General features: G+C 43.1%; 1 protein-coding gene across 1 annotated transcript in view; it reads left to right on the plus strand.

Moving 5' to 3' along the window:
- Window positions 1-3,461: 3,461 nt before the first annotated feature.
- LOC120043747 (immunoglobulin lambda-1 light chain-like) overlaps window positions 3,462-13,929 on the plus strand; it is a 41,225-nt gene continuing 30,757 nt past the window's right edge. The window contains exon 1 of the mRNA XM_038988310.1: window positions 3,462-3,836. The gene's annotated coding sequence lies outside the window, so the exon portion shown is untranslated. The remainder of the gene's footprint in view (window positions 3,837-13,929) is intronic.

The raw sequence follows: 13,929 nt of genomic DNA on the forward strand, positions 1-13,929 counted from the left end.
GGACTGAAAGGAATATTTATTTATGGCTATACCATTTTAATGTACAGTGCCTTCGAGTTAAAACTCCATATAATACCTTAATATAGATTCTCTACTCTTTCTCAGCCACACGGAGAGCATGTCAATTACAACTGGCAGAAGTGCCTGTACTTCTAAAATGAATTGGTGAAACTTGACCCAACCCTGTCGACTGCTCAGGAACAGATCACAAAGGAGCACAGTGCCTCACACTTGTGGCATGATTCAAGGAAGCTTTGAGTTACTGCAAGCTCAGCCAAGAAGGTCCCTGTCAGGGAATCCACCAACCCTGGTAAGGTTCTCCAGTAGCATCTGTATCCCAGGTTCCGAGGGAAAGCAGCCACACGCTACGGGAAGATAATGAGCTGATGGCATCCCAGCCCAGTGGTGTAAAGATGGAGTGAAGTTGCAGAGGGGATGGAGGACGGAGGGAGGTGGAGTGGAAAGAGGGATCCTTGGAGACGAGAAGCAGGGACAGAAAGGAAAAGATGAGTCGTTCCACGAAGAGTTTCCTTTCATATTTTAAGGTGAAATTGTGCACCAATATTGAATTTTAAAAGCCTGTTATATTAAATGATGTGCCCTTTAATATAGACCACATGGAAAATTCAATAAATCAGATTTTTTATCTGAATAAAGACGTGCTAAACTGCCAAAATGCAGCACTTTGACATGTCCCTCTGAGACTTAATCCACAAATATCTCTAAGTTTCAACATTGTAAAGCCATAGTTATTTTGTTGCTTTGACAAACAACTGACTAGGTATCCCCCTTTCCCTTAATTATTTATGTGATTAGTGATTCATTTACGTCTGTCCCCCATTTTAAGGTCAACTCTGTGACCTGCTCCTGCTCCCCCTCCCTGGCACTCGAAGGCGCCAGGCTCCCCAGAATTATGCAATCCTGCCACCATCATTTACGCCCAGCCGGCTTGCCCAGCGCCCGTGACTCGGCCGGCCCGTCAGGATCGCCCAGGTGGGACGCCAGGTGGCGCCCCTAGAGGGGGAGGGGGGGGGTACTGTCACACCTGCTCCTGCTCCCCTCCCTGGTGCTAGAAGGTGCCAGGCTCTCCAGCATTAGGCACTCCTGCCACCATCATTACGGACACCTGCCTTTCCATCGTCACGTGCATCAGCGATTATTGGACTCACCTGGACTCAATCACTTCTGTCATTACCTCCCCTGTATCTGTCTGGTTCCCCGCTCTGTTCCCTGCTGCAGCATTAATTGTCATATGTCCTTGTTTACCCATGTGCTGACGCTGTTCCTGTCCTGTTACCTGTCTGTTCCTTATTAAATGTCAACTCCCCTTACCTGCTTCTCTCCTCCAGCGTCGGTCCTTACAGTGAGCTGAACTTTTGTTTTAAAGGTAGACTCAGCGATATGATGTAGATGCAGAAAGTAAACAGCTTAGTGGGTCAATTCTAACAACATCTAAGAGCGTTGAAGCGCAAATCTCAACCTCTCCGCTCTGTTGATGCCCTGGCTACCACGCTGTACACAGTGTGAATGTCACGCCCTGACCGTAGATTGCTTTGTATGTTTCTATTTTTTGTTTGGTCAGGGTGTGATGTGGGTGGGCATTCTATGTTTGTATGTCTAGGTTTTGTTTTGGCCTGGTATGGTTCTCAATCAGAGGCAGCTGTCAATCGTTGTCTCTGATTGAGAACCATACTTAGGTAGCCTGTTTTCCCACTGTTAGTTGTGGGTGGTTATTTTCTGTTTAGTGTTTGTTGCACCTTGCAGAACTGTTCGTTTGTCGTTTTGCTGTTTTTGTTCGAGTGTTCATATTTATTAAAAGTATTATGAATACTTACCACGCTGCACTTTGGTCCTCTTCTCCTTCTCCCGACGACGACCGTTACAGTGAAGTGTATCCGTGCACATGCAGATACTTTGTGTTACTGTGTGAGAGTGAAGTGTTGCATCTCGCTCATCTCAGTATCTCTGTTGCTGCTCTTTGGCAACATCATTTTACTGAGTCTACCTTTTAATTCATATTTAATTAAACTACTCCTTTTTTAAATCGTTTTTCAAAAGAAACATTAAACATCTAATAGTTAAATCATATTGTAAAATCAGATGAGCTGGTTCTACTCTTCTTGGAAATGTTGTGGTGTTTTGTGGTGGGAAGCTGGGCAGATTGAGCATAACGTGTTACCTATAGATAGATAGGATAGAAATGTTTTAACAATAAATACAACATTTTGAAGTTTGCATTCAATTCCTACTCCCTTTTGCACACAACAAGCTTCCACTCCCCGCTTTCACAAGGGGATTCATGGCTTATTTAAGAAGAAACCATCAACCCTGTTACTTTATTTGACACTTAACAGGCTTTTGTTATAGTCAATTCTGTATTTAACCTCTTGAGATTGGAAAACACGTTGTTTATGAAGGCGAATATGTGCTATTTATTACAAAATCAAAGTCATTTTTATCAATTTACACTTTTCAATAGGCACCCGAATTGGTGGAACGACCCAGATGCTGGGCGGAGAGAGAAGCATTCAAGTATTTCAGACTAGAACGCTGGCCTCTATTTTACCTTAATGCAGGAATGCCTGGTCAATGTTTAGTTTGAAGTGTCATTATTACATGGTTTAAACTGTTCTCTAGTATTAACATTACATGTTGGACTCAGTATCATTTTCAGCATGAATGAGAAATATGACCTTGTAAGATTCAACTCAATAATAGGAAGGTGTTCTTAATGTTTTGTACACTCTGTGTAGCGTGGCGTCATGCTACGGTGTTTCACATTCTGCATCAGTGATCAGAATAGAGGCTGCAGTTCTGTCAACGTCCACCAGAGGAGAACACAGGACCACCAATAATGACAGAAGATATAACGACATTAAAGCAGGCACAGTGGCACTAGTCAGACAGACCACTGATTTCAGTCCCGTCTAGTCTCGCGGGGCCATCCTTCTGTCACACCCCAGAAAAAACAGATTGTTTCATGTCTACTATCTCTAGTTAACAGAGTCATTCACCAGGGACGTGTTCTAGATCTGACACTGAGTTACAGGCAGTGATGTGTTGCTCCCTTTCTCCCCCAGAACACCTGCTTCCCCTCCTCCCCTTATTTATAGCTTCATGTAAATTTAGAGGTTATTTTATCTCCTCCCAGAACTGGGTGGGGAGAGGGGGGGTGGACTGAAACTGAGGGTGTGTCCCAAAAGGCATTATATTCCCTTTATAGTGCACTCTTCTTAAGGGCCCATTGGGTTCTGGTCAACGGCAGTGCGCTATAAACAGAGTAGGGAGACATTTGGGACACATCCTGAGTACCTCCTCATTATGTTGTCCCTGTGTAGAACTAGTATAGGATATTAAACTCCAGTTATGGTTTGATGGAGGTAGAATATGAGTCAGTGATGAAGACAGGTCCTAATGTAGAGCAATGAGAGCAGCTGGTGATTGGTTAACTTCAGAGGCCCCTCCCTCTGTTCCTCCCTGTCTGTCTCCTTATAGGTGGGTCCTGCAGCCTCTCCTCTCCTCACACTCCAACCCTGCTCATCTCTCAGCTGGACAGTAAGGGCCGTTCACACCACACACTGACAACATGCTGGGGACAATCTGTACTCTCATCACTGCTCTAACATGTAAGGAATTTACTGTATGTTCAATCTGAATCCCCAAAATGCAATACCAGTTTAATATTAATTTATGATTTAATGTCTTAAATTGTGTGCTTAATTCCCACAGATGTCAGTTGCCAGAAAGCAGTGACACAGACACCTTCAGTACTGACTGTCAGTTCAAAGGAGACTGCTACTTTTCACTGTGACATTACCAAAGGGGAAGGTTATTATGTAAGCTGGTATAAACAGGTTCCAGGAGGAGCTCCTCAGTATGTGTTAAGGTTTTACCGTACTCATGCCTCTCCTGATGAATATGGTTCTGGTTTCTCCTCTGATCGTTTCACATCTAAAGCCACGTCTGATAAGGATTATCAGTTTATAATCAGTAATGTGCAGGAGACAGACTCAGCAGTGTATTACTGTCAGACATGGGACAGCTCTGTTAAAGTGTACGTATCACAGTGATATACACCATGACAAAAACCTCCTCACCAAACACACTCACTTCTGCTTTCAGATGTTCTGAATATAGACACTAACTGAATGTCAAGTCATCCTGAACCAGTATGTCTGCAGTAGGAGAACATTCCATGCTTGTGTTTTACACAAAACCCTTCACACATTTACTAGAATGTTGTCATTAACAATTACACCTAATTGTCACAAAGCATGAATGATAAAGTGATATTCCAGAAGGTTCAGTCCTAACAGAAGACTCCATGTATCAGATAACCTCCATGATAGTCAGTCCCCTGGTTTACAGTAGAGACGTATTACATCAACAGTCATTTAGTGATGTACTGTTAGTTCAGAACCCCACTATCAGGTCCAGAGAATATTATAATGTTATTATCTATATTATGACATGCTGATTTTAAGAAAACTTACCAACATAACTCACATGAAACAAAATACTGCTATTTTCAGTGTAACCAAAATGATCTCAAATGGTTTTTGTTAGTCCAATCTAAAATATAGATATTTTTGATAGTTTAATAGTTACAGTAATATAAATTCATCAGAAGATCGTCATTACAGAAGCTGATAGGGTGAGATATAGAGGCCCCTCCCGCTGCTCCTCCCTGTCTGTCTCCTTATAGGTGGGTCCTGCAGCCTCTTCTCACACTCCAACCCTGCTCATCTCTCAGCTGGACAGAAAGGGCCATTCACACCACACACTGACAACATGCTGGGGACACTCTGCAATCTCATCACTGCTCTAACATGTAAGGAGTCTGACTTCCTGGAGATTTTACTTCCTGGTTTATTAATAATGAGTCTGTATGTTTCTCTTTACTACATGTCATCTTCTTATTTCCCAGGTGTCAGTGGTGTGACTGTGGTGACACAGAAGCCTCCTGTTGCGACAGTGAGGAAAGGAGAGAAGGCCACTCTGGACTGTAACCTGGGGACTGTTGATGATAGAGACGGCCACTCTGGACTGTAACCTGGGGGCTGTTGATAATAGAGACGGCCACTATGGACTGTAACCTGGGGACTGTTGATAATAGAGACGGCCACTCTGGACTGTAACCTGAGGGCTGTTGATAATAGAGACGGCCACTATGGACTGTAACCTGGGGACTGATGATAATAGAGAGGCCACTCTGGACTGTAACCTGGGGACTGATGATAATAGAGACGGCCACTATGGACTGTAACCTGGGGACTGATGATAATAGAGACGGCCACTATGGACTGTAACCTGGGGACTGATGATAATAGAGACGGCCACTATGGAATGTAACCTGGGGACTGTTGATAATAGAGACGGCCACTATGGACTGTAACCTGGGGACTGTTGATGATAGAGATGGCCACTCTGGACTGTAACCTGGGGACTGTTGATAATAGAGACGGCCACTATGGACTGTAACCTGGGGTCTGTTGATAATAGAGACGGGCACTCTGGACTGTAACCTGGGGGCTGTTGATAATAGAGAAGGGCACTCTGGACTGTAACCTGGGGACTGTTGATAATAGAGACGGGCACTCTGGACTGTAATCTGGGGACTGTTGATAATAGAGATGGCCACTCTGGACTGTAACCTGGGGACTGTTGATGATAGAGACGGCCACTCTGGACTGTAACCTGGGGACTGTTGATGATAGAGATGGCCACTCTGGACTGTAACCTGGGGACTGTTGATAATAGAGACGGCCACTCTGGACTGTAACCTGGGGACTGTTGATAATAGAGACGGCCACTATGGACTGTAACCTGGGGACTGTTGATGATAGAGATGGCCACTATGGACTGTAACCTGGGGACTGTTGATAATAGAGACGGCCATTATGGACTGTAACCTGGGGACTGTTGATAATAGAGACGGCCACTATGGACTGTAACCTGGGGACTGTTGATAATAGAGACGGCCACTCTGGACTGTAACCTGGGGACTGTTGATAATAGAGACGGCCACTCTGGACTGTAACCTGGGGACTGTTGATGATAGAGATGGCCACTCTGGACTGTAACCTGGGGACTGTTGATAATAGAGATGGCCACTCTGGACGGTAACCTGGGGACTCTTGATAATAGAGACGGCCACTATGGACTGTAACCTGGGGACTGTTGATAATAGAGATGGCCACTCTGGACTGTAACCTGGGGACTGTTGATAATAGAGACGGCCACTATGGACTGTAACCTGGGGACTGTTGATAATAGAGACGGCCACTCTGGACTGTAACCTGGGGACTGTGGATAATAGAGACGGCCACTATGGACTGTAACCTGGGGACTGTTGATAATAGAGATGGCCACTCTGGACTGTAACCTGGGGAATGTTGATAGTAGAGACGGCCACTCTGGACTGTAACCTGGGGACTGTTGATAATAGAGACGGACACTCTGGACTGTAACCTGGGGCCTGTTAATAATAGAGAAGGCCACTCTGGACTGTAACCTGGGGACTGTTGATAGTAGAGACGGCCACTCTGGACTGTAACCTGGGGACTGTTGATGATAGAGATGGCCACTCTGGACTGTAACCTGGGGACTGTTGATAATAGAGACGGCCACTCTGGACTGTAACCTGGGGACTGTTGATAATAGAGACGGCCACTATGGACTGTAACCTGGGGACTGTTGATGATAGAGATGGCCACTATGGACTGTAACCTGGGGACTGTTGATAATAGAGACGGCCACTATGGACTGTAACCTGGGGACTGTTGATAATAGAGACGGCCACTATGGACTGTAACCTGGGGACTGTTGATAATAGAGACGGCCACTCTGGACTGTAACCTGGGGACTGTTGATAATAGAGACGGCCACTCTGGACTGTAACCTGGGGACTGTTGATGATAGAGATGGCCACTCTGGACTGTAACCTGGGGACTGTTGATAATAGAGATGGCCACTCTGGACGGTAACCTGGGGACTCTTGATAATAGAGACGGCCACTATGGACTGTAACCTGGGGACTGTTGATAATAGAGATGGCCACTCTGGACTGTAACCTGGGGACTGTTGATAATAGAGACGGCCACTATGGACTGTAACCTGGGGACTGTTGATAATAGAGACGGCCACTCTGGACTGTAACCTGGGGACTGTGGATAATAGAGACGGCCACTATGGACTGTAACCTGGGGACTGTTGATAATAGAGATGGCCACTCTGGACTGTAACCTGGGGAATGTTGATAGTAGAGACGGCCACTCTGGACTGTAACCTGGGGACTGTTGATAATAGAGACGGCCACTCTGGACTGTAACCTGGGGACTGTTGATAATCGAGATGGCCACTCTGGACTGTAACCTGGGGACTGTTGATGATAGAGATGACCACTCTGGACTGTAACCTGGGGGCTGTTGATGATAGAGATGGCCACTCTGGACTGTAATCTGGGGACTGTTGATAATAGAGGCAGCCACTCTGGACTGTAACCTGGGGACTGTTGAGAATAGAGGCGGCCACTCTGGACTGTAACCTGGGGACTGTTGATAATAGAGGCGGCCACTCTGGACTGTAACCTGGGGACTGTTGATAATAGAGATGGCCACTCTGGACTGTAACCTGGGAACTGTTGATAATAGAGGCGGCCACTCTGGACTGTAACCTGGGGACTGTTGATAATAGAGATGGCCACTCTGGACTGTAACCTGGGAACTGTTGATAATAGAGACGGCCACTATGGACTGTAACCTGGGGACTGTTGATAATAGAGATGGCCACTCTGGACTGTAACCTGGGGACTGTTGATAATAGAGATGGCCACTCTGGACTGTAACCTGGGGGCTGTTGATAATAGAGACGGCCACTCTGGACTGTAACCTGGGGACTGTTGATGATAGAGACGGCCACTATGGACTGTAACCTGGGGATTGTTCAGAATAAGTCTGCTCGTTGGTATAAACAGGTTCCAGGAGGAGTTCCTCAGTACGTGTTAAGGTGGTACCACACTGGTTGGAGCTCTGTAGAATATGGTTCTGGTTTCTCCTCTCCTAAATTCACATCTAATCATCAGTCTAAATCAGATTATCGTTTGATTATTAATACTGTGGAGGAGACAGACTCAGCAGTGTATTACTGTAATTCATGGGACGACTCTGTTAAAGAGCACGTATCACAGTGATATACACCATGACAAAAACCTCCTCACCAAACACACTCACTTCTGCTTTCAGATGTTCTGAATATAGACACTAACTGAATGTCAAGTCATCCTGAACCAGTATGTCTGCAGTAGGAGAACATTCCATGCTTGTGTTTTACACAAAACCCTTCACACATTTACTAGAATGTTGTCATTAACAATTACACCTAGTTGTCACAAAGCATGAATGATAAAGTGATATTCCAGAAGGTTCAGTCCTAACATAAGACTCCATGTATCAGATAACCTCCATGATAGTCAGTCCCCTGGTTTACAGTAGAGACATATTACATCAACAGTCATTTAGTGATGTACTGTTAGTTCAGAACCCCACTATCAGGTCCAGATAATATAATTATAATGTTATTATCTATATTATGACATGCTGATTTCAGTAAACTAACCAACATAACTCACATGAAACAAAATACTGCTCTTTTCAGTGTAACCAAAATGATCCCATATGGTTTTTGTTAGTCCAATATAAAATATTGATATTTTTGATTGTTGAATAGTTACAGTAATTTAAATTGATTAAAAGTCCATCATACAGAAGCTGATAGGGTGAGATATAGAGGCCCCTCCCTCTGGTCCTCCTTGGCTTGGTGATAGGTTAACTGTAGATGCTCCTCCCTCTCTGTCTCCTTATAGGTGAGTCCCCTCCTCCTCACACTCCAATCCTGCTCATCTCTCAGCTGGACAGTAAGGGCCGTTCACACCACACACTGACAACATGCTGGGGACACTCTGCACTCTCATCACTGCTCTAACATGTAAGGAGTCTGACTTCCTGGAGGTTTTGCTTCCTGGTTTATTAATAATGAGTCTGTATGTTTCTCTTTACTACATGTCATCTTCTTATTTCCCAGGTGTCAGTGGTGTGACTGTGGTGACACAGAAGCCTCCTGTTGTAACGGTGAGGAAAGGAGAGACGGCCACTCTGGACTGTAACCTGGGGACTGTTGCTACTAGTGCTGCTCGTTGGTATAAACAGGTTCCAGGAGGAGTTCCAAAGTTTGTTTTATATTTCTTCCACCCTAATAGTGCTCCTACCTACGGTTCTGGTTTCTCCTCTCCTAAATTCACATCTGATCATCAGTCTAAATCAGATTATCGTTTGATTATTAATATTGTGGAGGAGACAGACTCAGCAGTGTATTACTGTCAGACATGGGACAACTCTGTTAAAGAGTTCGTATCACAGTGATATACACCATGACAAAAACCTCCCCACCAAACACACTCACTTCTGCTTTCAGATGTTCTGAGAGAGAATAAAGTAGATGTCACATGTCAAAATATAGATTTATGACCCTATGTCATGATGACGTGTGCATGCCCATATTTGGGCTTCCGGTCAGGACATCCTGGTGGGGTGGGGGGCGGGGGGGAGGAAGTGACCATGTGTTTGGGCATCCTGTTCCTGGTTCTCACGGTTTATAGTGTGAAAATAGTTTTATAGTGTCTTTGAAGTTGTCATGATGTTTGATGTCTAGTGTCCTCTTTGGAACGGGGTGGGGGGACATTTCAAAGAGTAAGCATTTCAAAGAGTAAGGCCCCCCCTATTTTTTTGCCCTCAGGTTTCTTGTCTATGAAACACGAATGTCCTGGGGTATTGGGCTTTGCAGACGCCTTATAAAGCCCCAGAACAATACATGCGTAAGACTGTACATGATAACCCCCGGAATATTAAAACATAAATGACACCTATGCCAATTTTCGGTATGTTATGCGCGTCTTGTCATGAACCCAGTGACCAAAGTCTTGAGGAAGTTCTGTGTGAAGCTCCAGAATGTTTTAAAGGAGTTTTGGGTACGAGTGAGGGACATATGTCTTACATATTCCAGCCGGAGGATTCTACGGTAAAGATATTCAACGACAGTGGCCCCAAACCCCTTTATCAGGCAAAACCTGGGAGTTTTTCTCCTGCTCTGCGGATGAGAGAATGGCTAAAGATTAGGCTGGCGCTCTGTAAAATTGAACAGGCCCTGAGTGGTACAAATGTGCCCGGATATGCGTTGGAAGAACAGGTCTGCGGCCGCAGTGATCTGAAGGCCCTAAGAATCGCTTCAATGGCCTATAGCCCTGACGCCAAAGTGACAATTTTAGCCTGTGAACTTTATGATGGTGCTAATGCGACAAAGTCTGTCAATTCTCATGTATCTTCCCGAGCATGCAAAGATGTAAACTTTTTTATTCCGGTGTTTAGTTTTAAATGGGTGGATTATCCAATTTTCATAACACTTATGAATAAGCTGGACAGTCTTTTCCAAAATCGTGAACAGTTACAGCGCTGGCCTCGGCTATCCTTGAGACATACCCAGGACCTAAAGGCCCGAAGGATTATATACCCATGGAGTGAAAATGTATGGAGTTTTGATGGACCGTGCAAGAGAGCCAGGCAGTTTGATGGGGAATTGGACACGGATAATGGGGGATGGCTATACCAGGCCCCTTTATCTGTAAGAAAGGCATAGTAAAAGACATTAATTATGAACGGCTATAAATTGTATGTACTTGATTTTTTGAATGAAAAAAATATGTTTTTAAAAGCAGTATCTAACGACGTCCTGAACTCTCTCGTTTTTCACTCTTACCACAGTCTGTCCCTGAGAAAAAAACTTGCGGAAAAAGCCATGTGTGTGCGTGTGTGTGTGTGTGTGTGTCTGTGTGTGTGTGTGTGTGTGTGTGTGTGTGTGTGTGTGTGTGTGTGTGTGTGTGTGTGTGTGTTAGAAACAAGGTCCCTTCGCATTGTGTACATTTCAAGCTTTCAACAACAAAAAAACAGCCATCTAAATACTGTTTGTAGGCCTAACACACTGTAGAGTTTCCTATTTAGTTGTCTTTATATGTACATGCACCGAGCTTCCAGGTGGCTCCAGCCTATGGTTGTTCAGGGCATGTACACCGGGGAGATTAGAACCCCAAAGAAAGATCCTAAAGGTCATTTCAGATTCAGGTTTAGGGTGTAATAACTTTAGTGAAACCGCATTTCACACTATGTACAGACATAGAGAGCCAACACATAAAGGTGTAACAGGGATGAATGGATATTCAATGTACAACAGTGGTCTTCTGTAACAAGCAATACGTGTTAAATATGGGCCACAGTCAATCATGACAGCCTCTTTATGAAAGGGCTTTACTTATGACTTAAACAGATTCATTTTCTACCCATCTTATTCATTAATGCTGTGGGCATACCCAGGATTTACATGCCGGACGGATTATCTACCCATGGAGGGAAAATTTACGGAGCTTTGATGGAGTGTGCAAGCGTTTTAGCGATCGTGAATTGGAAACGAATAATGGTCAGGGCTAACCAGTACCTATATCTGTAAGAAAGGCATAGTAAAATACATTAATTATGAACGGCTATAAACTGTATGTACTAAATATTTTGAATTAAATAAATGGTTTTAAAATTGTATCTCACCTTTTAACGATAGGAATATGTCCTTTCCATATATCACCAAGCATGCCCCCGGAGAAAAAGAACGTGCGGAAAAAGCCATGTGCGCGCGTGTGTGCGTGCGTGTGCGGTAGTGGATGTGTGTGTGTGTTTCAAAACAAAGAAAAAGGGGCGGGGTGTGTGTTCATAAATGGCTATGCGGCTGCGCTCAAGGCTCTCTCTATCTTTACAATATCCTGCAAAACAGAGGCCTACCCCCCAAACAAAAAAGTGTGTCTGTGTCAGCCTTTCAAAACCTAATTTAGCTCACCCCCCAGAGGATGTGGGGGCTAAAAAGTCAAACAGCCCAGAAATAATAGCTATGTCTAGACCGACCACACAGCATCGAGGTGCTAGCCCCCCGGAGGTTGTAGAATATCAAAAGGGTAATACTGTCTCGACACCCCAATCCTAATGTTTGAACCCACTAACTTAGTAATCAAATATACCGGATAGCGCCCGAACAAAAAAAAACCCGTCACCCCCTGCTCTGTAAACTCATTCCGTACTATCACTACTTTTGAGCCAAGGCCGCAAACTTCTCAACGAGTCTAGTGAAACAGATAGTTTCCCACTCTGTTCGCATCGTTTTAGCGCAGTTACACACATGCAGGACAGCAGCCCCAGAATAGTTATCGGACAAGATCATCTGTAAATCTTTCCGCTTTCTGACGGTGAGTTCGTGAAAACGTATATATTAGATTTGGGATGCGGGGACTTGTTTGAACATTGTGGATGTTATAGTAATATTAAAGGATTATTGTAGATGTTTACACCTGAGGGAGTTTACAGTAGGTCAATTAGATGTATAAAGGCAAAGAGAGCAACAAATTGACCTACGTGACCTCAAAGGACAGCCTACTTTATAATAGAGAATGCAGGGATGGGTACTGAACATATACCCCTTATAAAACATAGCGATCTACGGTCAAATGTATCTAAAGTTTTTAATGAAGTGGCCGCTGCATTTCATTTAGATTACTTCAACATAGTCTAGAACCAGTAAGACCATTGATTGAATGATCTGCTTTGTGCTATTGAGCAAGAGGCCTGACCCATTTCTATGTAAGAAGCAGCATCTTTATATAATTTTTTATATTCAGCTTCTTAATTAACTAACACATAAATATGTTTTTTATTTAATTTTTTTTAAGTCAGCTTAACGTATATACTAGTACAACATATTAGGTACATACACTTCAATCATTAGAATTATTTTCGTACACTCGTGAAAACAACATATACTTAGTTTTTACACGTATTCTATAATGATTTAAAGTCAATAAAGATTTGATGCAAAATAATGAAAGCATAATGTAGTTCAGATAGAGCAAGATCAGCAGGGCGGGAGATAGATTACACACCTGTATCAAGGGCTTGAATTTCTGACAAAATAATATTATTAATGTATACAATATATTTGTTTATTAGACATTCCAACATATAACGCAATATTGAGATGCTAAAAAATTTATAAAGTATGTATTTCCCTGAAACCAATGGTGTATATAGTTGGTAACTCCCATTATCATGGTTCAACGATAGGTGTTTCATTCTGTGGACTGAAAATAATTCTAATGATTGAAGTGTATGTTCCTAATGTACCCAGCTTTTCACATACTGGGTCATTTTAATTTAGCTTGTTGTATGTCTCCAGCCACTTGGAGGCTCGGTGCATCTACATAGAAAAAGTACCAAATTCAACCATTGGTGGATGGTAACTAAAAAATAATGGCAGGGCATGTAGTCATGTTAAGATTTTCATTGTTTTCTTGTCAGAGTTTTATGGTTTTGCATATGTCTGTGCATTATAGGATGTCGTGATAGGGTTGAGGATCAGATCACGCCTATTGGTATTCTTAATCATTTATTGTTCCAAAAAAAAAGACCCACAACTGTTCTGGGTTAATTCCCTAGCTGTTTGCATGGCTTGGTAGTATATTAGCCTGGTATGAGGCAAGATAAATAATACAATTTAAGTAAAGTATCAAATAAACCGTATTATCCTAAATTGAGAAATGAATTTTTAAAAATCACATCAACATCATAATCTTTCAAAATGTACCTGTTTTCCATATAGAATGCCATGTATACTGATTGTATTACAACTTTTTGTGTTTTGTCTTAGTGATTGTTCTTTAGTAAATAGGAAACTCTACAGTGTGTTAGTCCGAGAAACATTATTTGTGATATTGTAACAACAGTTTTTTAAACGTTGGTAATTGTATCAAATATATATCTTTGCATGTTTGAATTAACGCTCCTT

The sequence above is a fragment of the Salvelinus namaycush genome, chromosome 3, assembly GCF_016432855.1.
Source record: "Salvelinus namaycush isolate Seneca chromosome 3, SaNama_1.0, whole genome shotgun sequence".
Lineage (NCBI taxonomy): Eukaryota > Metazoa > Chordata > Actinopteri > Salmoniformes > Salmonidae > Salvelinus > Salvelinus namaycush.